The sequence below is a fragment of the Rhinoderma darwinii genome, assembly GCF_050947455.1.
Source record: "Rhinoderma darwinii isolate aRhiDar2 chromosome 2 unlocalized genomic scaffold, aRhiDar2.hap1 SUPER_2_unloc_55, whole genome shotgun sequence".
Taxonomy (NCBI): Eukaryota; Metazoa; Chordata; class Amphibia; order Anura; family Rhinodermatidae; genus Rhinoderma; species Rhinoderma darwinii.
Genome location: NW_027461724.1, coordinates 1,522,111 through 1,549,987, shown reverse-complemented (window position 1 = coordinate 1,549,987; position 27,877 = coordinate 1,522,111). Strand labels below are relative to the sequence as shown.

At 47.7% G+C, this 27,877-nt stretch overlaps 13 non-coding genes across 13 annotated transcripts; all 13 read right to left on the bottom strand.

Moving 5' to 3' along the window:
• Positions 1–10,870: 10,870 nt before the first annotated feature.
• On the bottom strand, positions 10,871–11,061 carry LOC142679512 (U2 spliceosomal RNA). The gene has a single exon (XR_012852750.1). It is a non-coding gene; the product is annotated as a U2 spliceosomal RNA (small nuclear RNA).
• A 1,127-nt stretch (positions 11,062–12,188) lies between these two features.
• On the bottom strand, positions 12,189–12,379 carry LOC142679518 (U2 spliceosomal RNA). Its single transcript, XR_012852756.1, has one exon. It is a non-coding gene; the product is annotated as a U2 spliceosomal RNA (small nuclear RNA).
• Positions 12,380–13,511: 1,132 nt separating this feature from the next.
• LOC142679566 (U2 spliceosomal RNA) lies at positions 13,512–13,702 on the bottom strand. The gene has a single exon (XR_012852796.1). It is a non-coding gene; the product is annotated as a U2 spliceosomal RNA (small nuclear RNA).
• A 1,115-nt stretch (positions 13,703–14,817) lies between these two features.
• On the bottom strand, positions 14,818–15,008 carry LOC142679510 (U2 spliceosomal RNA). Its single transcript, XR_012852749.1, has one exon. It is a non-coding gene; the product is annotated as a U2 spliceosomal RNA (small nuclear RNA).
• Positions 15,009–16,139: 1,131 nt separating this feature from the next.
• On the bottom strand, positions 16,140–16,330 carry LOC142679509 (U2 spliceosomal RNA). Its single transcript, XR_012852748.1, has one exon. It is a non-coding gene; the product is annotated as a U2 spliceosomal RNA (small nuclear RNA).
• A 1,121-nt stretch (positions 16,331–17,451) lies between these two features.
• Positions 17,452–17,642, bottom strand: LOC142679507 (U2 spliceosomal RNA). The gene has a single exon (XR_012852747.1). It is a non-coding gene; the product is annotated as a U2 spliceosomal RNA (small nuclear RNA).
• Positions 17,643–18,765: 1,123 nt separating this feature from the next.
• On the bottom strand, positions 18,766–18,956 carry LOC142679506 (U2 spliceosomal RNA). The gene has a single exon (XR_012852746.1). It is a non-coding gene; the product is annotated as a U2 spliceosomal RNA (small nuclear RNA).
• Positions 18,957–20,081: 1,125 nt separating this feature from the next.
• On the bottom strand, positions 20,082–20,272 carry LOC142679569 (U2 spliceosomal RNA). Its single transcript, XR_012852799.1, has one exon. It is a non-coding gene; the product is annotated as a U2 spliceosomal RNA (small nuclear RNA).
• Positions 20,273–22,408: 2,136 nt separating this feature from the next.
• LOC142679505 (U2 spliceosomal RNA) lies at positions 22,409–22,599 on the bottom strand. The gene has a single exon (XR_012852745.1). It is a non-coding gene; the product is annotated as a U2 spliceosomal RNA (small nuclear RNA).
• A 1,129-nt stretch (positions 22,600–23,728) lies between these two features.
• LOC142679542 (U2 spliceosomal RNA) lies at positions 23,729–23,919 on the bottom strand. Its single transcript, XR_012852775.1, has one exon. It is a non-coding gene; the product is annotated as a U2 spliceosomal RNA (small nuclear RNA).
• Positions 23,920–25,041: 1,122 nt separating this feature from the next.
• LOC142679573 (U2 spliceosomal RNA) lies at positions 25,042–25,232 on the bottom strand. The gene has a single exon (XR_012852802.1). It is a non-coding gene; the product is annotated as a U2 spliceosomal RNA (small nuclear RNA).
• Positions 25,233–26,348: 1,116 nt separating this feature from the next.
• On the bottom strand, positions 26,349–26,539 carry LOC142679504 (U2 spliceosomal RNA). Its single transcript, XR_012852744.1, has one exon. It is a non-coding gene; the product is annotated as a U2 spliceosomal RNA (small nuclear RNA).
• A 1,128-nt stretch (positions 26,540–27,667) lies between these two features.
• Positions 27,668–27,858, bottom strand: LOC142679565 (U2 spliceosomal RNA). Its single transcript, XR_012852795.1, has one exon. It is a non-coding gene; the product is annotated as a U2 spliceosomal RNA (small nuclear RNA).
• Between the last annotated feature and the right edge of the window lie 19 nt (positions 27,859–27,877).

Genomic DNA, 27,877 nt, shown 5'->3' with positions numbered 1-27,877 from the left:
TCATATTTCCTAATGAACCTTTCAATCACAACATACCATACCGGACATACATAAGCAACAGGCACAGTAGCGTCTCTCTTAAACCAATTTAACCCATAAAGCATCCAACCGGCCATATACCTTACCATATACGCACTCTTATTTCCTTTCCCCAAGAGCCCCACCACTGTTTTAATATAATTTAACCCAAGAAAGACCTCCACATTCGGAAAATCCAAACCTCCATTCTCACAAGACTTATAAACATACTCACGCTTCAACTTTTCCATTTGACTTCCCCACAGAAAGGTAAACACCATTTTCTCTGACTTTTTGATTTTCCTACTAGCGGAGGGAAAAATACTAGCCACAAAAACCAAAATAGGCAAAATCACTGTCTTAATTATCAACACCTTCCCTGATAAAGTCAGGTCTCTAAGTCTCCAAAAATTCAATTTCTTCTCAATCCTCTTGCCACATTCATCCCAACTCTCATTCCCTCTCAAGTCCTCATTAAACTGTATCCCCAACACTTTTACTGCACCCACTTCATTCCTCACTCCCTCCATACTTACCCTCCTATCCCCAAAGCACTTAAAGACACACTTATCCCAATTCACCTTAAAAGCTGATGCCCCACAAAAAAAATCCAACCATAATTTTGCTCTATTCAACCCAGCCATACAATCACTCATAACCACAACATCATCCATATAACCCAGAATTTTAACGTATTTACCTCCACTCCCTGGGATCAAAAAACCTTTCACCACTTTATCTTTTCTTACCAAACACATCAAACTTTCGATCACACAAATAAACAAAACTGGGGACATAGGACACCCCTGTCTTACCCCAGATCTCACACATACTTTTGAACTTAAATTACCATTCACCAACACTTCACTTGACACATCCCTATACAAACACTTCACACCTTCCAAAAACCTCACTGGGAAGCCCATCCTAACAAGTACAGCAAACATAAACACATGCGACACTCTATCAAACGCCTTTTCGAAATCTAACGCAAGCATCATACACTTCTGTTTCCTACTCATACAGTCACCAATCAAATCTCTCAGCAAAACCAAATTATCAGACATACTCCTACCTGGCACAGCACAGACTTGGTCTTCACCCACAACCTTTCCTACCACCTCACGCATACGATTAGCCAAAATTTTACTAAAACATTTATAATCCACATTCAGCAGTGAAATCGGTCTCCAATTACCCAAACACTTCTTATCCCCTTTCTTATAAATCAAAACAATCACACCCTCTTTCATAGACTCACACAAAACCCCCTTATCCCATATAAACTTACATACTTCCACCAAATCCAACCCTATTATCTCCCAGGCCTTCACATAAAATTCCACAGGAATACCATCTTTACCAGGTGTTTTATTTTTCCCCGCACTCATTATCACTTTCTTTACTTCTTCAGACGTTACATCCTCATTCAACCCCACACAATCCTCCTCTCTAAGAACATTTTCCAAACCATTCAAAACTTCATCCATCAACCCGATATCAATCCACTTTTTGCCATATAGTTCTGAATAAAACGATTCCACCACTTTTAACACATCCATACCCACTATACGCTCCCCCTTCGCATTAACAATTTCATCCATATCATCTTTCTTACCACACATTTTCTTGAAAAAAAACCTTGTGCATTTTTCATTTTTATCTAAGAACTCCACTTTAGACCTAAAAATAATCTCCTTTCCCTTTCTTTCCAAAACTTGCTTTAACTCGTTCCTTGCCTCCTCTAGCAAATCACTCAAATCAATTCCCTTCTCACCCATCTTCCGCAACCATTCTATCCTAATATTCAATTCCTTATACTGGTTACGTTTCCTAGCAGCCTGCTTGTATCCCCATCTCACAAAAAATTTTTTAATCTGCCCTTTCATCCAATCCCACCATTTAAGCACATCCACAAAACTATCTTTTTCTCCCTTCCACACATCATACTTTCGTTTGAACTCATCCATCACTTCAACATCCTCCAATAATCTAGTATTCAACTTCCACACCCCTTTCCCAAAACAAAGTTTACTACTTACCTCCACCCATACCCGTAAACATACATGGTCTGAAAAAGGTACCTCATTCTGAACCATCTTATTACACACTAAACCCTTAGATATGCAAATACGATCAATTCTTGACTCAATACCCCCTCTATCTGATTTATATGTTGGCGGTGGTGGTTTACCCAATGACAATTCGGCTGCATCTATAAAAGAAAAATCAGATATAAGTTGGTTAAGCTTTTTCCCAGTTACATCCAGACCATCCCCATCAAAAGAACAATTAAAGTCTCCCAAAAAAAAGGTAGGAATCCTTCCAGGTAAGAACAAACTTAGCTTTTCCAACAACGCCAGCCTTTTTGCTCTATCTATAGGACAATAAGTATTCACCACCCTAACCCTAACTCCCCTGCAACATACCACTGCAATTACACATCTACCTGTTTCCACCACTGTATAACTCTCCAGATCCATACCCATATTTCCTAATAGGATCCCCACCCCATCATTCTTATTGGAAGTAGATCCTGACCAGACATACTGCCCATATGGCCAATCCCCCTCCCCCAGTGACTCAGATATACCACACTCTTGCAGGCATATGATCTCTGCCCCAAGATTCCTAACATAGTCCAGCACAACAGCACGTCTAGGCTTTGATGTAATTTGCCTGACATTCAAGGATAAGACATTAAGTGTAATTTTGGAGTCCATATTTTGATCTTTTTCCGTAGATATCCACCAATACCCCACTGTTTAATCAGCCTACACCTCCTGGTGGCTGACAACCGGACACAAAGATAGCTTTGTCCACGTCTTCTCCTAAAAAAGGAAAGTCCTCAGGAAAATGAGAAATGGGGTAGACTCCCCTATCCGGGCTCACTCCATCTTCACTCAGAGGAGACAACATGGTGCGAAGTCTCTTAGAAGATGAACCTCCTTCCTCCTCCTCAGAAGGCCTCACAAGTGCAGTTGAAAAGTCCCCTTGACCACCTTCACCTTGTTGGTCCACCAGAATTCCTTCCCAGGAAAAGACAGGTGATTTGGATAAAGAACCATCCACCTCCCCATCACCTCTTAACCCAGTCAGGTCATCAGAGGGGTGAGGCAGGTCTTTCTCAACAGGTGCTACCTCCATTTCATCAGCCAGCGTATTTCCAGACCGATTTAACTCAGGGAGAGTCCCATCAGACACCTGGGCAGGCACTGACTCCTCAGTTCCCGGGGCAGCTGGGCCCTGAATCACATTAGACCTCATACTGCCAGGTTCACCTGCAACTACTTCCGCCAGAGTCCTAACCCTTCTGTTTTTAGCACGCTCTGGACAGTCTTTAAAGGCATGACCCACAATGCTGCACATGTTACACACAATTGGGTTTTTGCAATCCTTGGCCAGGTGACCGTCCTGATTACATTTGTTACATGTAACACCTTCTTGCGTACAATCTTCATGAACATGGCCATATCTTTTACATTTCCTGCAAAACACAGGAGGCTGGGGAAAAAATAAGTAGCCTTTGTCCCGGCCGATGGCAAAATTCCTAGGAGGGTATTTCACACCCAGAGGCCCTGAAGGATCCTCCTCAAATCTCACAAAGAATTTATGCTTCCCTGTCCAGAGGGATTCAGCATTTAACACCTGGTGAGAATAGCTGACGTAAGAACAGTACTTCTTTAAGAAGGAAGTAATATCATCCACCATCACATAAGGATTGTACATCAAAACAACCAGTGGAACATCGTTGTTATATAAAACGGTGAAGATAAGTCCATCCAACCCAGGGTTTTGCAAGTTAGCATTAATTGCGGCATACAAGTTGTAACAAGCATTCAAACTTTTAAGAACCAAAGTGAAGCGATTACCTCTGGGATCTTGAAGACAAAGGATGTCGTTCCTACTCACGTTGAGGGTCTTGAAAATGACTTCATTCACCAGGTGTTTCAATGAAAAAAGGTCCTTCTTGTTCAAGGGTACGTCAATGCCAAATCCATTCTTGATCCGGGTTTCCCCGATCCCAGCGTATCGAAGCCTAGCTCCCATGATCGCTCGACAGTTGATCACCCAGCCTACCCCCTTATAGCAGCAGTTGGCTTAAGCCACCGAAGTGGCGATGCCAAAAGGCCAAGGGCATGACATGCTGACCTCCTCTTGACACGGGATCGTGCCAAAAGGCCGAGAAGCGATAACCCGAACGGGCCGCGCGTTGACCGAGCCTGCCCAATACTGCTGTTCACCCCTTGCAGCGATTCAGCCTACTCCTAGGCAATTCCATGGGGCCCTGCAGGCTCACACACACTCACAGCTACTAAGCGGGAGGTGAATAAAGGCCGGAGAGGAAGCAAGACAGGATTTGCTTCTTTTGCTTGCACCACAATGCAGTGCTGAAAGAGGAGGAATCGACATAAAAACGCCTTCCTGGCAATGCCCAAATGCCCTCCTGCCGTGCAAACACTGGCAGCAGCAGCAGCAGCAGCAGTAAGTGCATGCCCACTGCCACCCCTTCTCCTTTCACACCTTGTATCAGCTTTAATCCAGTCCAGTGCTGCCTGCTGAGCAGCACTGACCAAAACTGCCTGGGCCCAGGCTTTTATCTCTGAGGCCCCATTATGATGTCAGAAAGCTGGCTCTGGCTCCTGAGGTCTCCACTATGACACGTGCAAAGTTCCGTCTGAACTTTATATAAGACGGTGCGGCTCAGTCAGTCACTCAGTGTTGCCTGAGAGGGCAACACTGCAACAGCCGGCCCCCAGGCTGTCTTTTTTTTGCACAGCTAGTTGCCTCCAGGAGGCCACAAGAGGGAGACAAGGGACTGCAAAATTGAAAATAGGCATTCACCAACTTTACAGACAACTTGTTCTCCTTGCTCCTACAACCTCCATCCTTGCACAGTTTGTTATTCTTCCAGGTAACATAGTAACAAATCCAAATTGCTGCTCTCTTTGTAGGCAAGCAAGGGTTTGTTGCAACTGCAATTCTTACTTCTTGGAAATCTAGGGACGACAGTATATTCCATCACATCCATCTAGTGTACACAGGTAGGTCCATTGTGACGGGCGGGCGGGCGGGCTGGCTGCTTTAATGGCTGTTTGCTGTTCCCCTACTCCACTCCACTATTTGACTATGGTGCTGCATCAATCAGTGGCTGGCTCAGGTGCAGCTCTTTAACCTACCTAGGAGGGAGGGCGGAGAGAAGACAAGGAAGGTGAATGAGCTGTTCCAATGTGAAATGCCGGAAACACAGAAACACAGACGACACAAAACAAGAGGTGGCAATGTATTAATTAATTGCATTTAATAAATTAGCTCATTATCACACATGTGTAATGGCAGGAAGGAGGTGAAGGGAAAGTGAGCCCTAATCTACCCACCGCCCTGTCCCTGCCTACTTGCAACGACCCGCCCTAGGCGACGAGGTACAACTGGGCGGCGGTCCCTACGCTGGCTAAGTGCAAAGGAAGACAAACAGGGAACACGCAAGGGAAGGGGCAGTAGCCACGGAACGCCACGAGGAAACGGGGCGGCGAACAAACAGTCAGGACCAGGACGAAGTGAGTACACCCGAGCAGGCACGGAGACAGAAGCAAGCCAGGGCAAGCAAGCAGGTCAAGCAGAACTGCAGCAAGGCAGAAGCACGGCAGAAGCAGGCTGGAGCAAGCAGCAGTGGGGCCAGGAATCCAAAAGAATTACAAGCACTGAGGGAGAGCACAGGGCAGGTAATAAAGGGCAGGGGGCGGAGCTAACTCCGAGAGACCAGGCCGCGATAGGCTCTCCCACTCCTGAGCCTGCCACCCTGGTTGGTGGGAGATGGTGTCAGTCGAGCAGGTCTGGCCTCAGGTGTGGATTGATTAATCCCAGGAGTATAGCTAGATGAAGTACCTGGCAGATCCCTAACAGTACTCCCCCTTTTATGAGGGGCCACCGGACCCTTACTAAGGGGACTCGGTTTAGTGGGGAAGAGGAGGTGGAACCTCCTGATCAATACCCCAGCCTGAACATCACGGGCAGGTACCCAAGTCCTCTCCTCCAGCCCGTATCCTCTCCAATGGACCAGGTACTGGAGGGAGCCCTGGACCATCCTACTGTCCATAATCTTGGCCACCTCGAATTCCACCCCCTCAGGGGTGAGAACGGGAACAGGAGGTATCCTCGAGGGGGACCAGGACGGGGAGCAGCGTTTAAGGAGGGAGGCATGGAAGACGTCATGTATGCGAAAGGATGGGGGGAGCTCCAGACGGAAGGATACAGGGTTGAGGACTTCAATGATCTTATAAGGTCCAATAAATCGGGGAGCAAACTTCCTGGACGGGACCTTAAGGCGCAAGTTCCTGGACGACAACCAGACCAAATCCCCGACGACAAACCGGGGGTTAGCAGAACGTCTACTATCCGCCTGAATCTTTTGTGCGCTCTGGGACGCCTCTAGGTTCTTCTGAACCTGGGCCCAGACAGTGCACAGTTCCCGATGAACCTCCTCTACCTCAGGATTATTGGAACAACCAGGGGAGACGGAGGAGAACCTTGGGTTAAACCCGAAATTACAGAAAAACGGGGAGACCCCTGACGAGTTACTGACCCGGTTATTCAGGGAAAATTCAGCAAGGGGAAGGAATGAGACCCAATCGAATTGACAGTCAGAGATGAAACACCTTAAATATTGTTCCAGGGATTGGTTGGTCCTTTCCGTTTGGCCATTAGTTTCGGGATGGAAGGCGGAGGAGAAGGACAGATCAATCTCCAACTTTTTACAAAAAGCTCTCCAAAATAAGGAAACAAATTGTACCCCTCTGTCAGAAACGATATTGACTGGGGCCCCATGGAGACGCAGGATGTGTTTCACAAACAAAGAAGCTAACGTCTTGGCGTTAGGTAGCTTCTTAAGGGGCACAAAGTGGCACATCTTGCTGAAGCGGTCGACTACCACCCACACCACCGACTTGCCCTGAGATGGAGGCAAATCGGTGATAAAATCCATGGAGATATGGGTCCAAGGTCTCTGGGGAATGGGCAAGGAACGTAGTAGGCCCGCAGGTCGGGACCTAGGGGTTTTGGACCTAGCGCAAACCTCACAAGCGGCGACGTAAGCCCTAACATCTTTAGGCAACCCAGGCCACCAATAGTTTCTGGTAATGAGGTGTTTGGTGCCCAAGATGCCAGGATGACCAGATAGAGCGGAGTCATGGTTTTCCCTGAGTACCCTCAGCCGGTATTGCAGGGGAACAAACAGTTTGTCCCCAGGGACGTTCCCGGGAGCTGCACCCTGATCAGCCGCGATATCAGAAGCTAAATCAGAATCCGTGGCAGAGACGATTATACCAGGGGGTAAAATACAAGCGGGATCCTTCTCGGAAGGAGGATTGGCCATGAAACTACGTGACAGAGCGTCAGCCTTAATATTCTTGGACCCAGCCCTATAGGTAACCAAGAAATTAAATCTGGTAAAGAATAGTGCCCACCGAGCTTGTCTAGGATTAAGCCTCCGGGCCGATTCTAGGAAAACCAGATTCTTGTGATCCGTAAGGACCGTTACCTGGTGTCTGGCCCCCTCCAGGAAGTGCCGCCACTCCTCAAAAGCCCATTTAATGGCTAGAAGTTTGCAGTTACCAATATCATAGTTACTCTCCGTGGGCGAAAACTTCCTAGAGAAGTAAGCACAGGGGCGGAGATGGGTGAGGGAGCTGGTACCCTGGGACAAGACGGCCCCCACTCCCACCTCGGAAGCGTCAACCTCCACAATAAATGGCTCCTCTTGGTTGGGCTGAATCAGCACGGGGGCCGAGATAAAGCACTTCTTGAGAGTCTCAAAGGCCTGGACGGCCTCAGGGGGCCAATGGAGGACATCGGCACCCTTGCGGGTAAGGTCCGTAAGAGGCTTAGCGACGACCGAGAAGTTGGCAATAAATCTCCTGTAATAGTTGGCGAACCCTAAAAAACACTGTAACGCCTTAAGGGAGGCAGGTTGGACCCATTCCGCCACAGCTTGAACCTTGGCAGGGTCCATGCGGAATTCATGAGGAGTGAGGATTTGCCCTAAAAATGGTATCTCCTGTACCCCAAAGACACATTTTTCAGTCTTAGCAAACAGATTATTCTCCCGAAGGACCTGGAGCACCTTCCTGACATGCTCCACGTGGGAGGACCAGTCCTTGGAAAACACCAGTATGTCATCAAGGTACACAACAAGAAAATTACCCAGGTACTCTCTCAGGATTTCATTAATAAAATTCTGGAAGACAGCAGGGGCATTACACAACCCAAAGGGCATGACCAGGTATTCGAAATGACCCTCGGGTGTGTTGAACGCAGTTTTCCACTCATCCCCCTCTTTGATGCGGATAAGGTTATATGCCCCCCGTAGATCGAACTTAGAAAACCATTGGGCTCCCTGAACCTGATTAAAAAGATCCGGAATCAAAGGAAGTGGGTACTGGTTCCTTACGGTGACCTTATTCAGGTTACGATAATCAATGCACGGCCTAAGACCACCATCCTTCTTCCCCACGAAGAAGAAGCCAGCACCTACAGGAGAAGTCGAGGGGCGAATGAAACCCTTGGCCAGGCATTCTTGGATATACACCCTCATCGCTTCACGTTCAGGACATGAAAGATTAAATATCCTACCCTTAGGAAGCTTGGCACCAGGCACCAAATCGATAGCGCAATCGTAATCTCTATGGGGGGGCAACACCTCGGAGGCCTCCTTAGAAAACACATCGGCGAAGTCCTGAACAAACTCAGGAAGCGTGTTTACCTCCTCCCGGGGAGAAATAGAGTTAACAGAAAGACATGACATAAGACATTCATTACCCCATTTGGTGAGATCCCCAGTATTCCAATCAAATGTGGGATTATGCAACTGCAACCAGGGAAGACCTAATACCAGATCAGACGATAATCCCTGCATCACCAGTACAGAGCACTGCTCCAAATGCATGGAGCCAACCAGGAGTTCAAAAACAGGAGTATGCTGAGTAAAATAACCATTAGCAAGGGGGGTTGAGTCGATTCCTACTACAGGGATGGGATAAGGTAAATCAATACAAGGCATCTTTAGAGACATAGCAAATTCCACAGACATGATATTAGCAGATGAGCCAGAATCCACGAAAGCACTGCCCGTGGCAGACCGGCCAGCAAACGAGACCTGAAAGGGAAGCAAAATGTTATTGCGTTTCACATTAACGGGAAATACCTGTGCGCCCAAGTGACCTCCCCGATGATCACTTAGGCGCGGAAGTTTTCCGGCTTCTTATTCTTGCGCCTGGGACAGGTGTTCAGTAGATGCTTGTCGTCCCCACAGTAGAAGCAGAGACCATTCATTCTGCGAAACTCCCTACGTTGTCGAGGGGACATGGAGGCCCCGAGTTGCATAGGTACCTCCGAGTCCTCCGTGGAGGGGCGAGGAGACGGGACCTCGGGGGGAATCGCAGAAAAGTCAGAGGGGAGCACACTGAAGCGTTCTAGCTGACGTTCCCTGAGACGTCGATCAAGTCGTACTGCTAGTGCCATAACCTGGTCAAGGGAGTCAGGCGAGGGGTAGCTAACCAGCAGATCCTTCAGGGCGTCAGATAATCCTAACCTAAACTGGCACCTTAGGGCCGGATCGTTCCACTGAGAAGCTACGCACCACTTCCTAAAATCAGAACAGTATTCCTCAACCGGTCTCCTACCCTGACGTAAGGTCACCAGCTGACTCTCGGCTAAAGCAGTCCTGTCAGTCTCGTCGTAAATGAGTCCGAGGGCAGAGAAAAAACGATCAACAGAGGAAAGTTCAGGGGCGTCAGGAGCCAAGGAGAAGGCCCACTCTTGGGGCCCTTCCTGGAGTCGGGATATGATCATACCCACCCGCTGGTTCTCGGAACCTGAGGAGTGGGGCTTTAGGCGGAAATACAGTCTGCAACTCTCCCGGAAGGAGAGAAACGTCTTACGGTCCCCTGAAAACCGGTCAGGTAACTTGAGGTCGGGTTCTAGAGGTGAGGTGAGGGGTACTACTAAAGCAGCGTCACCCTGATTGACCCTTTGGGCCAGGGCCTGGACCTGTAGGGAGAGGCCCTGCATCTGCTGGGTCAGGTTCTCAAGGGGGTCCATGATAGCGTCAGCGTAGGAGAAATGGTAGACTAGGTAAGGGCTTGTAATTATGTAATGGCAGGAAGGAGGTGAAGAGAAAGTGAGCCCTAATCTACCCACCGCCCTGTCCCTGCCTACTTGCAACGACCCGCCCTAGGCGACGAGGTACAACTGGGCGGCGGTCCCTACGCTGGCTAAGTGCAAAGGAAGACAAACAGGGAACACGCAAGGGAAGGGGCAGTAGCCACGGAACGCCACGAGGAAACGGGGCGGCGAACGAACAGTCAGGACCAGGACGAAGTGAGTACACCCGAGCAGGCACGGAGACAGAAGCAAGCCAGGGCAAGCAAGCAGGTCAAGCAGAACTGCAGCAAGGCAGAAGCACGGCAGAAGCAGGCTGGAGCAAGCAGCAGTGGGGCCAGGAATCCAAAAGAATTACAAGCACTGAGGGAGAGCACAGGGCAGGTAATAAAGGGCAGGGGGCGGAGCTAACTCCGAGAGACCAGGCCGCGATAGGCTCTCCCACTCCTGAGCCTGCCACCCTGGTTGGTGGGAGATGGTGTCAGTCGAGCAGGTCTGGCCTCAGGTGTGGATTGATTAATCCCAGGAGTATAGCTAGATGAAGTACCTGGCAGATCCCTAACACATGACTGTACAAATGCATTGTCCAACAGGTGTTGAAATAATGGGATTAAAAGGGGAGATCCCATCCGAAAGACAAAAACAATGGCAAACACAAAAAGCACTTTTGGAATCTGATTTTAGTAAACACATAAGGAAAGGGTGCACCGGTCCTGGAAATACTGCAATACCAGGTCAATGCGTGGAGTGGACAGAGCAAGCTCTATTTCCATCTCCCTGTTCTAAAAATCCATTTAATATATGGTCCCCAGATAGGGGACGTATCAGATATTAAACTGATAAGAACAGATACTACACTTGATCTTAGCCAAAAGGCCGAGAAGCGATAACCCGAACGTGCCGCGCGTTTTGCTTCTTTTGCTTGCACCACAATGCAGTGCTGAAAGAGGAGGAATCGACATAAAAACGCCTTCCTGGCAACGCCCAAATGCCCTCCTGCCGTGCAAACACTGGCAGCAGCAGCAGCAGCAGCAGCAGCAGTAAGTGCATGCCCACTGCCACCCCTTCTCCTTTCACACCTTGTATCAGCTTTAATCCAGTCCAGTGCTGCCTGCTGAGCAGCACTGACCAACACTGCCTGGGCCCAGGCTTTTATCTCTGAGGCCCCATTATGATGTCAGAAAGCTGGCTCTGGCTCCTGAGGTCTCCACTATGACACGTGCAAAGTTCCGTCTGAACTTTATATAAGACGGTGCGGCTCAGTCAGTCACTCAGTGTTGCCTGAGAGGGCAACACTGCAACAGCCGGCCCCCAGGCTGTCTTTTTTTTGCACAGCTAGTTGCCTCCAGGAGGCCACAAGAGGGAGACAAGGGACTGCAAAATGGAAAATAGGCATCCACCAACTTTACAGACAACTTGTTCTCCTTGCTCCTACAACCTCCATCCTTGCACAGTTTGTTATTCTTCCAGGTAACATAGTAACAAATCCAAATTGCTGCTCTCTTTGTAGGCAAGCAAGGGTTTGTTGCAACTGCAATTCTTACTTCTTCTTGAAATGTAGGGACCACAGTACATTCCATCACATCCATCTAGTGTACACAGGTAGGTCCATTGTGACGGGCGGGCGGGCGGGCTGGCTGCTTTAATGGCTGTTTGCTGTTCCCCTACTCCACTCCACTATTTGACTATGGTGCTGCATCAATCAGTGGCTGGCTCAGGTGCAGCTCTTTAACCTACCTAGGAGGGAGGGCGGAGAGAAGACAAGGAAGGTGAATGAGCTGTTCCAATGTGAAATGCCGGAAACACAGAAACACAGACGACACAAAACAAGAGGTGGCAATGTATTAATTAATTGCATTTAATAAATTAGCTCATTATCACACATGACTGTACAAATGCATTGTCCAACAGGTGTTGAAATAATGGGATTAAAAGGGGAGATCCCATCCGAAAGACAAAAACAATGGCAAACACAAAAAGCACTTTTGGAATCTGATTTTAGTAAACACATAAGGAAAGGGTGCACCGGTCCTGGAAATACTGCAATACCAGGTCAATGCGTGGAGTGGACAGAGCAAGCTCTATTTCCATCTCCCTGTTCTAAAAATCCATTTAATATATGGTCCCCAGATAGGGGACGTATCAGATATTAAACTGATAAGAACAGATACTACACTTGATCTTAGCCAAAAGGCCGAGAAGTGATAACCCGAACGTGCCGCGCGTTTTGCTTCTTTTGCTTGCACCACAATGCAGTGCTGAAAGAGGAGGAATCGACATAAAAACGCCTTCCTGGCAACGTCCAAATGCCCTCCTGCCGTGCAAACACTGGCAGCAGCAGCAGCAGCAGCAGCAGCAGCAGCAGCAGTAAGTGCATGCCCACTGCCACCCCTTCTCCTTTCACACCTTGTATCAGCTTTAATCCAGTCCAGTGCTGCCTGCTGAGCAGCACTGACCAACACTGCCTGGGCCCAGGCTTTTATCTCTGAGGCCCCATTATGATGTCAGAAAGCTGGCTCTGGCTCCTGAGGTCTCCACTATGACACGTGCAAAGTTCCGTCTGAACTTTATATAAGACGGTGCGGCTCAGTCAGTCACTCAGTGTTGCCTGAGAGGGCAACACTGCAACAGCCGGCCCCCAGGCTGTCTTTTTTTTGCACAGCTAGTTGCCTCCAGGAGGCCACAAGAGGGAGACAAGGGACTGCAAAATGGAAAATAGGCATCCACCAACTTTACAGACAACTTGTTCTCCTTGCTCCTACAACCTCCATCCTTGCACAGTTTGTTATTCTTCCAGGTAACATAGTAACAAATCCAAATTGCTGCTCTCTTTGTAGGCAAGCAAGGGTTTGTTGCAACTGCAATTTTTACTTCTTCTTGAAATGTAGGGACCACAGTACATTCCATCACATCCATCTAGTGTACACAGGTAGGTCCATTGTGACGGGCGGGCGGGCTGGCTGCTTTAATGGCTGTTTGCTGTTCCCCTACTCCACTCCACTATTTGACTATGGTGCTGCATCAATCAGTGGCTGGCTCAGGTGTAGCTCTTTAACCTACCTAGGAGGGAGGGCGGAGAGAAGACAAGGAAGGTGAATGAGCTGTTCCAATGTGAAATGCCGGAAACACAGAAACACAGACGACACAAAACAAGAGGTGGCAATGTATTAATTAATTGCATTTAATAAATTAGCTCATTATCACACATGACTGTACAAATGCATTGTCCAACAGGTGTTGAAATAATGGGATTAAAAGGGGAGATCCCATCCGAAAGACAAAAACAATGGCAAACACAAAAAGCACTTTTGGAATCTGATTTTAGTAAACACATAAGGAAAGGGTGCACCGGTCCTGGAAATACTGCAATACCAGGTCAATGCGTGGAGTGGACAGAGCAAGCTCTATTTCCATCTCCCTGTTCTAAAAATCCATTTAATATATGGTCCCCAGATAGGGGACGTATCAGATATTAAACTGATAAGAACAGATACTACACTTGATCGTAGCCAAAAGGCCGAGAAGCGATAACCCGAACGTGCCGCGCGTTTTGCTTCTTTTGCTTGCACCACAATGCAGTGCTGAAAGAGGAGGAATCGACATAAAAACGCCTTCCTGGCAACGCCCAAATGCCCTCCTGCCGTGCAAACACTGGCAGCAGCAGCAGCAGTAAGTGCATGCCCACTGCCACCCCTTCTCCTTTCACACCTTGTATCAGCTTTAATCCAGTCCAGTGCTGCCTGCTGAGCAGCACTGACCAACACTGCCTGGGCCCAGGCTTTTATCTCTGAGGCCCCATTATGATGTCAGAAAGCTGGCTCTGGCTCGTGAGGTCTCCACTATGACACGTGCAAAGTTTCGTCTGAACTTTATATAAGACGGTGCGGCTCAGTCAGTCACTCAGTGTTGCCTGAGAGGGCAACACTGCAACAGCCGGCCCCCAGGCTGTCTTTTTTTTGCACAGCTAGTTGCCTCCAGGAGGCCACAAGAGGGAGACAAGGGACTGCAAAATGGAAAATAGGCATCCACCAACTTTACAGACAACTTGTTCTCCTTGCTCCTACAACCTCCATCCTTGCACAGTTTGTTATTCTTCCAGGTAACATAGTAACAAATCCAAATTGCTGCTCTCTTTGTAGGCAAGCAAGGGTTTGTTGCAACTGCAATTCTTACTTCTTCTTGAAATGTAGGGACCACAGTACATTCCATCACATCCATCTAGTGTACACAGGTAGGTCCATTGTGACGGGCGGGCGGGCGGGCTGGCTGCTTTAATGGCTGTTTGCTGTTCCCCTACTCCACTCCACTATTTGACTATGGTGCTGCATCAATCAGTGGCTGGCTCAGGTGCAGCTCTTTAACCTACCTAGGAGGGAGGGCGGAGAGAAGACAAGGAAGGTGAATGAGCTGTTCCAATGTGAAATGCCGGAAACACAGAAACACAGACGACACAAAACAAGAGGTGGCAATGTATTAATTAATTGCATTTAATAAATTAGCTCATTATCACACATGACTGTACAAATGCATTGTCCAACAGGTGTTGAAATAATGGGATTAAAAGGGGAGATCCCATCCGAAAGACAAAAACAATGGCAAACACAAAAAGCACTTTTGGAATCTGATTTTAGTAAACACATAAGGAAAGGGTGCACCGGTCCTGGAAATACTGCAATACCAGGTCAATGCGTGGAGTGGACAGAGCAAGCTCTATTTCCATCTCCCTGTTCTAAAAATCCATTTAATATATGGTCCCCAGATAGGGGACGTATCAGATATTAAACTGATAAGAACAGATACTACACTTGATCTTAGCCAAAAGGCCGAGAAGCGATAACCCGAACGTGCCGCGCGTTTTGCTTCTTTTGCTTGCACCACAATGCAGTGCTGAAAGAGGAGGAATCGACATAAAAACGCCTTCCTGGCAACGCCCAAATGCCCTCCTGCCGTGCAAACACTGGCAGCAGCAGCAGCAGCAGCAGCAGCAGTAAGTGCATGCCCACTGCCACCCCTTCTCCTTTCACACCTTGTATCAGCTTTAATCCAGTCCAGTGCTGCCTGCTGAGCAGCACTGACCAACACTGCCTGGGCCCAGGCTTTTATCTCTGAGGCCCCATTATGATGTCAGAAAGCTGGCTCTGGCTCCTGAGGTCTCCACTATGACACGTGCAAAGTTCCGTCTGAACTTTATATAAGACGGTGCGGCTCAGTCAGTCACTCAGTGTTGCCTGAGAGGGCAACACTGCAACAGCCGGCCCCCAGGCTGTCTTTTTTTTGCACAGCTAGTTGCCTCCAGGAGGCCACAAGAGGGAGACAAGGGACTGCAAAATGGAAAATAGGCATCCACCAACTTTACAGACAACTTGTTCTCCTTGCTCCTACAACCTCCATCCTTGCACAGTTTGTTATTCTTCCAGGTAACATAGTAACAAATCCAAATTGCTGCTCTCTTTGTAGGCAAGCAAGGGTTTGTTGCAACTGCAATTCTTACTTCTTCTTGAAATGTAGGGACCACAGTACATTCCATCACATCCATCTAGTGTACACAGGTAGGTCCATTGTGACGGACGGGCGGGCGGGCGGGCTGGCTGCTTTAATGGCTGTTTGCTGTTCCCCTACTCCACTCCACTATTTGACTATGGTGCTGCATCAATCAGTGGCTGGCTCAGGTGCAGCTCTTTAACCTACCTAGGAGGGAGGGCGGAGAGAAGACAAGGAAGGTGAATGAGCTGTTCCAATGTGAAATGCCGGAAACACAGAAACACAGACGACACAAAACAAGAGGTGGCAATGTATTAATTAATTGCATTTAATAAATTAGCTCATTATCACACATGACTGTACAAATGCATTGTCCAACAGGTGTTGAAATAATGGGATTAAAAGGGGAGATCCCATCCGAAAGACAAAAACAATGGCAAACACAAAAAGCACTTTTGGAATCTGATTTTAGTAAACACATAAGGAAAGGGTGCACCGGTCCTGGAAATACTGCAATACCAGGTCAATGCGTGGAGTGGACAGAGCAAGCTCTATTTCCATCTCCCTGTTCTAAAAATCCATTTAATATATGGTCCCCAGATAGGGGACGTATCAGATATTAAACTGATAAGAACAGATACTACACTTGATCTTAGCCAAAAGGCCGAGAAGCGATAACCCGAACGTGCCGCGCGTTTTGCTTCTTTTGCTTGCACCACAATGCAGTGCTGAAAGAGGAGGAATCGACATAAAAACGCCTTCCTGGCAACGCCCAAATGCCCTCCTGCCGTGCAAACACTGGCAGCAGCAGTAGCAGCAGCAGTAAGTGCATGCCCACTGCCACCCCTTCTCCTTTCACACCTTGTATCAGCTTTAATCCAGTCCAGTGCTGCCTGCTGAGCAGCACTGACCAACACTGCCTGGGCCCAGGCTTTTATCTCTGAGGCCCCATTATGATGTCAGAAAGCTGGCTCTGGCTCCTGAGGTCTCCACTATGACACGTGCAAAGTTCCGTCTGAACTTTATATAAGACGGTGCGGCTCAGTCAGTCACTCAGTGTTGCCTGAGAGGGCAACACTGCAACAGCCGGCCCCCAGGCTGTCTTTTTTTTGCACAGCTAGTTGCCTCCAGGAGGCCACAAGAGGGAGACAAGGGACTGCAAAATGGAAAATAGGCATCCACCAACTTTACAGACAACTTGTTCTCCTTGCTCCTACAACCTCCATCCTTGCACAGTTTGTTATTCTTCCAGGTAACATAGTAACAAATCCAAATTGCTGCTCTCTTTGTAGGCAAGCAAGGGTTTGTTGCAACTGCAATTCTTACTTCTTCTTGAAATGTAGGGACCACAGTACATTCCATCACATCCATCTAGTGTACACAGGTAGGTCCATTGTGACGGGCGGGCGGGCGGGCTGGCTGCTTTAATGGCTGTTTGCTGTTCCCCTACTCCACTCCACTATTTGACTATGGTGCTGCATCAATCAGTGGCTGGCTCAGGTGCAGCTCTTTAACCTACCTAGGAGGGAGGGCGGAGAGAAGACAAGGAAGGTGAATGAGCTGTTCCAATGTGAAATGCCGGAAACACAGAAACACAGACGACACAAAACAAGAGGTGGCAATGTATTAATTAATTGCATTTAATAAATTAGCTCATTATCACACATGACTGTACAAATGCATTGTCCAACAGGTGTTGAAATAATGGGATTAAAAGGGGAGATCCCATCCGAAAGACAAAAACAATGGCAAACACAAAAAGCACTTTTGGAATCTGATTTTAGTAAACACATAAGGAAAGGGTGCACCGGTCCTGGAAATACTGCAATACCAGGTCAATGCGTGGAGTGGACAGAGCAAGCTCTATTTCCATCTCCCTGTTCTAAAAATCCATTTAATATATGGTCCCCAGATAGGGGACGTATCAGATATTAAACTGATAAGAACAGATACTACACTTGATCTTAGCCAAAAGGCCGAGAAGCGATAACCCGAACGTGCCGCGCGTTTTGCTTCTTTTGCTTGCACCACAATGCAGTGCTGAAAGAGGAGGAATCGACATAAAAACGCCTTCCTGGCAACGCCCAAATGCCCTCCTGCCGTGCAAACACTGGCAGCAGCAGCAGCAGCAGCAGCAGCAGTAAGTGCATGCCCACTGCCACCCCTTCTCCTTTCACACCTTGTATCAGCTTTAATCCAGTCCAGTGCTGCCTGCTGAGCAGCACTGACCAACACTGCCTGGGCCCAGGCTTTTATCTCTGAGGCCCCATTATGATGTCAGAAAGCTGGCTCTGGCTCCTGAGGTCTCCACTATGACACGTGCAAAGTTCCGTCTGAACTTTATATAAGACGGTGCGGCTCAGTCAGTCACTCAGTGTTGCCTGAGAGGGCAACACTGCAACAGCCGGCCCCCAGGCTGTCTTTTTTTTGCACAGCTAGTTGCCTCCAGGAGGCCACAAGAGGGAGACAAGGGACTGCAAAATGGAAAATAGGCATCCACCAACTTTACAGACAACTTGTTCTCCTTGCTCCTACAACCTCCATCCTTGCACAGTTTGTTATTCTTCCAGGTAACATAGTAACAAATCCAAATTGCTGCTCTCTTTGTAGGCAAGCAAGGGTTTGTTGCAACTGCAATTCTTACTTCTTCTTGAAATGTAGGGACCACAGTACATTCCATCACATCCATCTAGTGTACACAGGTAGGTCCATTGTGACGGGCGGGCGTGCTGGCTGCTTTAATGGCTGTTTGCTGTTCCCCTACTCCACTCCACTATTTGACTATGGTGCTGCATCAATCAGTGGCTGGCTCAGGTGCAGCTCTTTAACCTACCTAGGAGGGAGGGCGGAGAGAAGACAAGGAAGGTGAATGAGCTGTTCCAATGTGAAATGCCGGAAACACAGAAACACAGACGACACAAAACAAGAGGTGGCAATGTATTAATTAATTGCATTTAATAAATTAGCTCATTATCACACATGACTGTACAAATGCATTGTCCAACAGGTGTTGAAATAATGGGATTAAAAGGGGAGATCCCATCCGAAAGACAAAAACAATGGCAAACACAAAAAGCACTTTTGGAATCTGATTTTAGTAAACACATAAGGAAAGGGTGCACCGGTCCTGGAAATACTGCAATACCAGGTCAATGCGTGGAGTGGACAGAGCAAGCTCTATTTCCATCTCCCTGTTCTAAAAATCCATTTAATATATGGTCCCCAGATAGGGGACGTATCAGATATTAAACTGATAAGAACAGATACTACACTTGATCTTAGCCAAAAGGCCGAGAAGCGATAACCCGAACGTGCCGCGCGTTTTGCTTCTTTTGCTTGCACCACAATGCAGTGCTGAAAGAGGAGGAATCGACATAAAAACGCCTTCCTGGCAACGCCCAAATGCCCTCCTGCCGTGCAAACACTGGCAGCAGCAGCAGCAGCAGCAGCAGCAGCAGCAGTAAGTGCATGCCCACTGCCACCCCTTCTCCTTTCACACCTTGTATCAGCTTTAATCCAGTCCAGTGCTGCCTGCTGAGCAGCACTGACCAACACTGCCTGGGCCCAGGCTTTTATCTCTGAGGCCCCATTATGATGTCAGAAAGCTGGCTCTGGCTCCTGAGGTCTCCACTATGACACGTGCAAAGTTCCGTCTGAACTTTATATAAGACGGTGCGGCTCAGTCAGTCACTCAGTGTTGCCTGAGAGGGCAACACTGCAACAGCCGGCCCCCAGGCTGTCTTTTTTTTGCACAGCTAGTTGCCTCCAGGAGGCCACAAGTGGGAGACAAGGGACTGCAAAATGGAAAATAGGCATCCACCAACTTTACAGACAACTTGTTCTCCTTGCTCCTACAACCTCCATCCTTGCACAGTTTGTTATTCTTCCAGGTAACATAGTAACAAATCCAAATTGCTGCTCTGTTTGTAGGCAAGCAAGGGTTTGTTGCAACTGCAATTCTTACTTCTTCTTGAAATGTAGGGACCACAGTACATTCCATCACATCCATCTAGTGTACACAGGTAGGTCCATTGTGACGGGCGGGCGGGCGGGCTGGCTGCTTTAATGGCTGTTTGCTGTTCCCCTACTCCACTCCACTATTTGACTATGGTGCTGCATCAATCAGTGGCTGGCTCAGGTGCAGCTCTTTAACCTACCTAGGAGGGAGGGCGGAGAGAAGACAAGGAAGGTGAATGAGCTGTTCCAATGTGAAATGCCGGAAACACAGACGACACAAAACAAGAGGTGGCAATGTATTAATTAATTGCATTTAATAAATTAGCTCATTATCACACATGACTGTACAAATGCATTGTCCAACAGGTGTTGAAATAATGGGATTAAAAGGGGAGATCCCATCCGAAAGACAAAAACAATGGCAAACACAAAAAGCACTTTTGGAATCTGATTTTAGTAAACACATAAGGAAAGGGTGCACCGGTCCTGGAAATACTGAAATACCAGGTCAATGCGTGGAGTGGACAGAGCAAGCTCTATTTCCATCTCCCTGTTCTAAAAATCCATTTAATATATGGTCCCCAGATAGGGGACGTATCAGATATTAAACTGATAAGAACAGATACTACACTCGATCTTAGCCAAAAGGCCGAGAAGCGATAACCCGAACGTGCCGCACGTTTTGCTTCTTTTGCTTGCACCACAATGCAGTGCTGAAAGAGGAGGAATCGACATAAAAACGCCTTCCTGGCAACGCCCAAATGCCCTCCTGCCGTGCAAACACTGGCAGCAGCAGCAGCAGCAGCAGCAGCAGCAGCAGTAAGTGCATGCCCACTGCCACCCCTTCTCCTTTCACACCTTGTATCAGCTTTAATCCAGTCCAGTGCTGCCTGCTGAGCAGCACTGACCAACACTGCCTGGGCCCAGGCTTTTATCTCTGAGGCCCCATTATGATGTCAGAAAGCTGGCTCTGGCTCCTGAGGTCTCCACTATGACACGTGCAAAGTTCCGTCTGAACTTTATATAAGACGGTGCGGCTCAGTCAGTCACTCAGTGTTGCCTGAGAGGGCAACACTGCAACAGCCGGCCCCCAGGCTGTCTTTTTTTTTGCACAGCTAGTTGCCTCCAGGAGGCCACAAGAGGGAGACAAGGGACTGCAAAATGGAAAATAGGCATCCACCAACTTTACAGACAACTTGTTCTCCTTGCTCCTACAACCTCCATCCTTGCACAGTTTGTTATTCTTCCAGGTAACATAGTAACAAATCCAAATTGCTGCTCTCTTTGTAGGCAAGCAAGGGTTTGTTGCAACTGCAATTCTTACTTCTTCTTGAAATGTAGGGACCACAGTACATTCCATCACATCCATCTAGTGTACACAGGTAGGTCCATTGTGACGGGCGGGCGGGCGGGCTGGCTGCTTTAATGGCTGTTTGCTGTTCCCCTACTCCACTCCACTATTTGACTATGGTGCTGCATCAATCAGTGGCTGGCTCAGGTGCAGCTCTTTAACCTACCTAGGAGGGAGGGCGGAGAGAAGACAAGGAAGGTGAATGAGCTGTTCCAATGTGAAATGCCGGAAACACAGAAACACAGACGACACAAAACAAGAGGTGGCAATGTATTAATTAATTGCATTTAATAAATTAGCTCATTATCACACATGACTGTACAAATGCATTGTCCAACAGGTGTTGAAATAATGGGATTAACCCCTTCCCCCTGCTGGCATTCTGGGCCCTAATGTCCAAGCGATTTTTTACATTTTTCCATTGTCACATTCGAAGAGCTGTAACTTTTTTATTTTTGCGTCGGCATAGCTGTATAAGGTCTTGTTTTTTGCGGGACGACTTGCAGTTTTTATTGGTACCATTTGAGAGTAGATGCGACTTTTTGATCACTTTCTATCACATTTTTTTTAAGTCAGGATTAACAGAAAACAGCAATTTTTCCATCGTTTTTTATTTTATTTTTTACGACGTTCACCGTGCGGGTTAAATAATGTAACAGCTTTATAGTCGGGGTCGTTACGGACGCGGCGATACCAAATATGTGTAACTTTTTTGCTTTATTGTAGTTTTTTTTAATAGTAAAGCATTTTGTAAGGGGAAAAGCTGGGTTTTTCATTTTTTTTTTTTTCACTTTTTTTTTTAATTAACTTTATTAAACTTTTTTTTACTTTTTTACTAGTCCCACTAGGGGACTTCCCTATCCTCCGATCGCTATTATAATACACTGCAATACTTTTGTATTGCAGTGTATTACTGCCTGTCCGTTTAAAACGGACAGGCATCTGCTAGGTCATGCCTGCGGCATGATCTAGCAGGCATTCGCTGCAGGCAGACCTGGGGGTCTTTATTAGACCCCCGGCTGCCATAGAAGACACAGACACTCGGCGATTTTATCGCCGGGTGTCAGTGAGATGAGAGGGAGCTCCCTCCCTCTCTGCAAAACCATTCAGATGCGGTGCTCGCTATTGTGCACCGCATCTGAAGGGTTAAACGGGTGAGATCGATACTAATATCGATCTCACCCGGCAGAGCAGGGACGCCCCCAGCCCTCAGCTGCTTCTGGCAGCTGAGAGCAGGGAGATTTCACGGCTCCCTGCTCTGTTTACTTTATTCTAATGCAGCGACGTAGTTTGGCGGCGCTCTAGAATAAAGCCCACTAATGACCGCCGTAAAAAGACGTATCGGCGGTCATTAAGGGGTTAAAAGGGGAGATCCCATCCGAAAGACAAAAACAATGGCAAACACAAAAAGCACTTTTGGAATCTGATTTTAGTAAACACATAAGGAAAGGGTGCACCGGTCCTGGAAATACTGCAATACCAGGTCAATGCGTGGAGTGGACAGAGCAAGCTCTATTTCCATCTCCCTGTTCTAAAAATCCATTTAATATATGGTCCCCAGATAGGGGACGTATCAGATATTAAACTGATAAGAACAGATACTACACTTGATCTTAGCCAAAAGGCCGAGAAGCGATAACCCGAACGTGCCGCGCGTTTTGCTTCTTTTGCTTGCACCACAATGCAGTGCTGAAAGAGGAGGAATCGACATAAAAACGCCTTCCTGGCAACGCCCAAATGCCCTCCTGCCGTGCAAACACTGGCAGCAGCAGCAGCAGCAGCAGTAAGTGCATGCCCACTGCCACCCCTTCTCCTTTCACACCTTGTATCAGCTTTAATCCAGTCCAGTGCTGCCTGCTGAGCAGCACTGACCAACACTGCCTGGGCCCAGGCTTTTATCTCTGAGGCCCCATTATGATGTCAGAAAGCTGGCTCTGGCTCCTGAGGTCTCCACTATGACACGTGCAAAGTTCCGTCTGAACTTTATATAAGACGGTGCGGCTCAGTCAGTCACTCAGTGTTGCCTGAGAGGGCAACACTGCAACAGCCGGCCCCCAGGCTGTCTTTTTTTTGCACAGCTAGTTGCCTCCAGGAGGCCACAAGAGGGAGACAAGGGACTGCAAAATGGAAAATAGGCATCCACCAACTTTACAGACAACTTGTTCTCCTTGCTCCTACAACCTCCATCCTTGCACAGTTTGTTATTCTTCCAGGTAACATAGTAACAAATCCAAATTGCTGCTCTCTTTGTAGGCAAGCAAGGGTTTGTTGCAACTGCAATTCTTACTTCTTCTTGAAATGTAGGGACCACAGTACATTCCATCACATCCATCTAGTGTACACAGGTAGGTCCATTGTGACGGGCGGGCGGGCGGGCGGGCGGGCTGGCTGCTTTAATGGCTGTTTGCTGTTCCCCTACTCCACTCCACTATTTGACTATGGTGCTGCATCAATCAGTGGCTGGCTCAGGTGCAGCTCTTTAACCTACCTAGGAGGGAGGGCGGAGAGAAGACAAGGAAGGTGAATGAGCTGTTGCAATGTAAAATGCCGGAAACACAGAAACACAGACGACACAAAACAAGAGGTGGCAATGTATTAATTAATTGCATTTAATAAATTAGCTCATTATCACACATGACTGTACAAATGCATTGTCCAACAGGTGTTGAAATAATGGGATTAAAAGGGGAGATCCCATCCGAAAGACAAAAACAATGGCAAACACAAAAAGCACTTTTGGAATCTGATTTTAGTAAACACATAAGGAAAGGGTGCACCGGTCCTGGAAATACTGCAATACCAGGTCAATGCGTGGAGTGGACAGAGCAAGCTCTATTTCCATCTCCCTGTTCTAAAAATCCATTTAATATATGGTCCCCAGATAGGGGACGTATCAGATATTAAACTGATAAGAACAGATACTACACTGGATCTTAGCCAAAAGGCCGAGAAGCGATAACCCGAACGTGCCGCGCGTTTTGCTTCTTTTGCTTGCACCACAATGCAGTGCTGAAAGAGGAGGAATCGACATAAAAACGCCTTCCTGGCAACGCCCAAACGCCCTCCTGCCGTGCAAACACTGGCAGCAGCAGCAGCAGCAGTAAGTGCATGCCCACTGCCACCCCTTCTCCTTTCACACCTTGTATCAGCTTTAATCCAGTCCAGTGCTGCCTGCTGAGCAGCACTGACCAACACTGCCTGGGCCCAGGCTTTTATCTCTGAGGCCCCATTATGATGTCAGAAAGCTGGCTCTGGCTCCTGAGGTCTCCACTATGACACGTGCAAAGTTCCGTCTGAACTTTATATAAGACGGTGCGGCTCAGTCAGTCACTCAGTGTTGCCTGAGAGGGCAACACTGCAACAGCCGGCCCCCAGGCTGTCTTTTTTTTGCACAGCTAGTTGCCTCCAGGAGGCCACAAGAGGGAGACAAGGGACTGCAAAATGGAAAATAGGCATCCACCAACTTTACAGACAACTTGTTCTCCTTGCTCCTACAACCTCCATCCTTGCACAGTTTGTTATTCTTCCAGGTAACATAGTAACAAATCCAAATTGCTGCTCTCTTTGTAGGCAAGCAAGGGTTTGTTGCAACTGCAATTCTTACTTCTTCTTGAAATGTAGGGACCACAGTACATTCCATCACATCCATCTAGTGTACACAGGTAGGTCCATTGTGACGGGCGGGCGGGCGGGCGGGCTGGCTGCTTTAATGGCTGTTTGCTGTTCCCCTACTCCACTCCACTATTTGACTATGGTGCTGCATCAATCAGTGGCTGGCTCAGGTGCAGCTCTTTAACCTACCTAGGAGGGAGGGCGGAGAGAAGACAAGGAAGGTGAATGAGCTGTTCCAATGTGAAATGCCGGAAACACAGAAACACAGACGACACAAAACAAGAGGTGGCAATGTATTAATTAATTGCATTTAATAAATTAGCTCATTATCACACATGACTGTACAAATGCATTGTCCAACAGGTGTTGAAATAATGGGATTAAAAGGGGAGATCCCATCCGAAAGACAAAAACAATGGCAAACACAAAAAGCACTTTTGGAATCTGATTTTAGTAAACACATAAGGAAAGGGTGCACCGGTCCTGGAAATACTGCAATACCAGGTCAATGCGTGGAGTGGACAGAGCAAGCTCTATTTCCATCTCCCTGTTCTAAAAATCCATTTAATATATGGTCCCCAGATAGGGGACGTATTAGATATTAAACTGATAAGAACAGATACTACACTTGATCTTAGCCAAAAGGCCGAGAAGCGATAACCCGAACGTGCCGCGCGTTTTGCTTCTTTTGCTTGCACCACAATGCAGTGCTGAAAGAGGAGGAATCGACATAAAAACGCCTTCCTGGCAACGCCCAAACGCCCTCCTGCCGTGCAAACACTGGCAGCAGCAGCAGTAAGTGCATGCCCACTGCCACCCATTCTCCTTTCACACCTTGTATCAGCTTTAATCCAGTCCAGTGCTGCCTGCTGAGCAGCACTGACCAACACTGCCTGGGCCCAGGCTTTTATCTCTGAGGCCCCATTATGATGTCAGAAAGCTGGCTCTGGCTCCTGAGGTCTCCACTATGACACGTGCAAAGTTCCGTCTGAACTTTATATAAGACGGTGCGGCTCAGTCAGTCACTCAGTGTTGCCTGAGAGGGCAACACTGCAACAGCCGGCCCCCAGGCTGTCTTTTTTTTGCACAGCTAGTTGCCTCCAGGAGGCCACAAGAGGGAGACAAGGGACTGCAAAATGGAAAATAGGCATCCACCAACTTTACAGACAACTTGTTCTCCTTGCTCCTACAACCTCCATCCTTGCACAGTTTGTTATTCTTCCAGGTAACATAGTAACAAATCCAAATTGCTGCTCTCTTTGTAGGCAAGCAAGGGTTTGTTGCAACTGCAATTCTTACTTCTTCTTGAAATGTAGGGACCACAGTACATTCCATCACATCCATCTAGTGTACACAGGTAGGTCCATTGTGACGGGCGGGCGGGCGGGCGGGCTGGCTGCTTTAATGGCTGTTTGCTGTTCCCCTACTCCACTCCACTATTTGACTATGGTGCTGCATCAATCAGTGGCTGGCTCAGGTGCAGCTCTTTAACCTACCTAGGAGGGAGGGCGGAGAGAAGACAAGGAAGGTGAATGAGCTGTTCCAATGTGAAATGCCGGAAACACAGAAACACAGACGACACAAAACAAGAGGTGGCAATGTATTAATTAATTGCATTTAATAAATTAGCTCATTATCACACATGACTGTACAAATGCATTGTCCAACAGGTGTTGAAATAATGGGATTAAAAGGGGAGATCCCATCCGAAAGACAAAAACAATGGCAAACACAAAAAGCACTTTTGGAATCTGATTTTAGTAAACACATAAGGAAAGGGTGCACCGGTCCTGGAAATACTGCAATACCAGGTCAATGCGTGGAGTGGACAGAGCAAGCTCTATTTCCATCTCCCTGTTCTAAAAATCCATTTAATATATGGTCCCCAGATAGGGGACGTATCAGATATTAAACTGATAAGAACAGATACTACACTTGATCTTAGCCAAAAGGCCGAGAAGCGATAACCCGAACGTGCCGCGCGTTTTGCTTCTTTTGCTTGCACCACAATGCAGTGCTGAAAGAGGAGGAATCGACATAAAAACGCCTTCCTGGCAACGCCCAAATGCCCTCCTGCCGTGCAAACACTGGCAGCAGCAGCAGCAGCAGCAGCAGTAAGTGCATGCCCACTGCCACCCCTTCTCCTTTCACACCTTGTATCAGCTTTAATCCAGTCCAGTGCTGCCTGCTGAGCAGCACTGACCAACACTGCCTGGGCCCAGGCTTTTATCTCTGAGGCCCCATTATGATGTCAGAAAGCTGGCTCTGGCTCCTGAGGTCTCCACTATGACACGTGCAAAGTTCCGTCTGAACTTTATATAAGACGGTGCGGCTCAGTCAGTCACTCAGTGTTGCCTGAGAGGGCAACACTGCAACAGCCGGCCCCCAGGCTGTCTTTTTTTTGCACAGCTAGTTGCCTCCAGGAGGCCACAAGAGGGAGACAAGGGACTGCAAAATGGAAAATAGGCATCCACCAACTTTACAGACAACTTGTTCTCCTTGCTCCTACAACCTCCATCCTTGCACAGTTTGTTATTCTTCCAGGTAACATAGTAACAAATCCAAATTGCTGCTCTCTTTGTAGGCAAGCAAGGGTTTGTTGCAACTGCAATTCTTACTTCTTCTTGAAATGTAGGGACCACAGTACATTCCATCACATCCATCTAGTGTACACAGGTAGGTCCATTGTGACGGGCGGGCGGGCGGGCGGGCTGGCTGCTTTAATGGCTGTTTGCTGTTCCCCTACTCCACTCCACTATTTGACTATGGTGCTGCATCAATCAGTGGCTGGCTCAGGTGCAGCTCTTTAACCTACCTAGGAGGGAGGGCGGAGAGAAGACAAGGAAGGTGAATGAGCTGTTCCAATGTGAAATGCCGGAAACACAGAAACACAGACGACACAAAACAAGAGGTGGCAATGTATTAATTAATTGCATTTAATAAATTAGCTCATTATCACACATGACTGTACAAATGCATTGTCCAACAGGTGTTGAAATAATGGGATTAAAAGGGGAGATCCCATCCGAAAGACAAAAACAATGGCAAACACAAAAAGCACTTTTGGAATCTGATTTTAGTAAACACATAAGGAAAGGGTGCACCGGTCCTGGAAATACTGCAATACCAGGTCAATGCGTGGAGTGGACAGAGCAAGCTCTATTTCCATCTCCCTGTTCTAAAAATCCATTTAATATATGGTCTCCAGATAGGGGACGTATCAGATATTAAACTGATAAGAACAGATACTACACTTGATCTTAGCCAAAAGGCCGAGAAGCGATAACCCGAACGTGCCGCGCG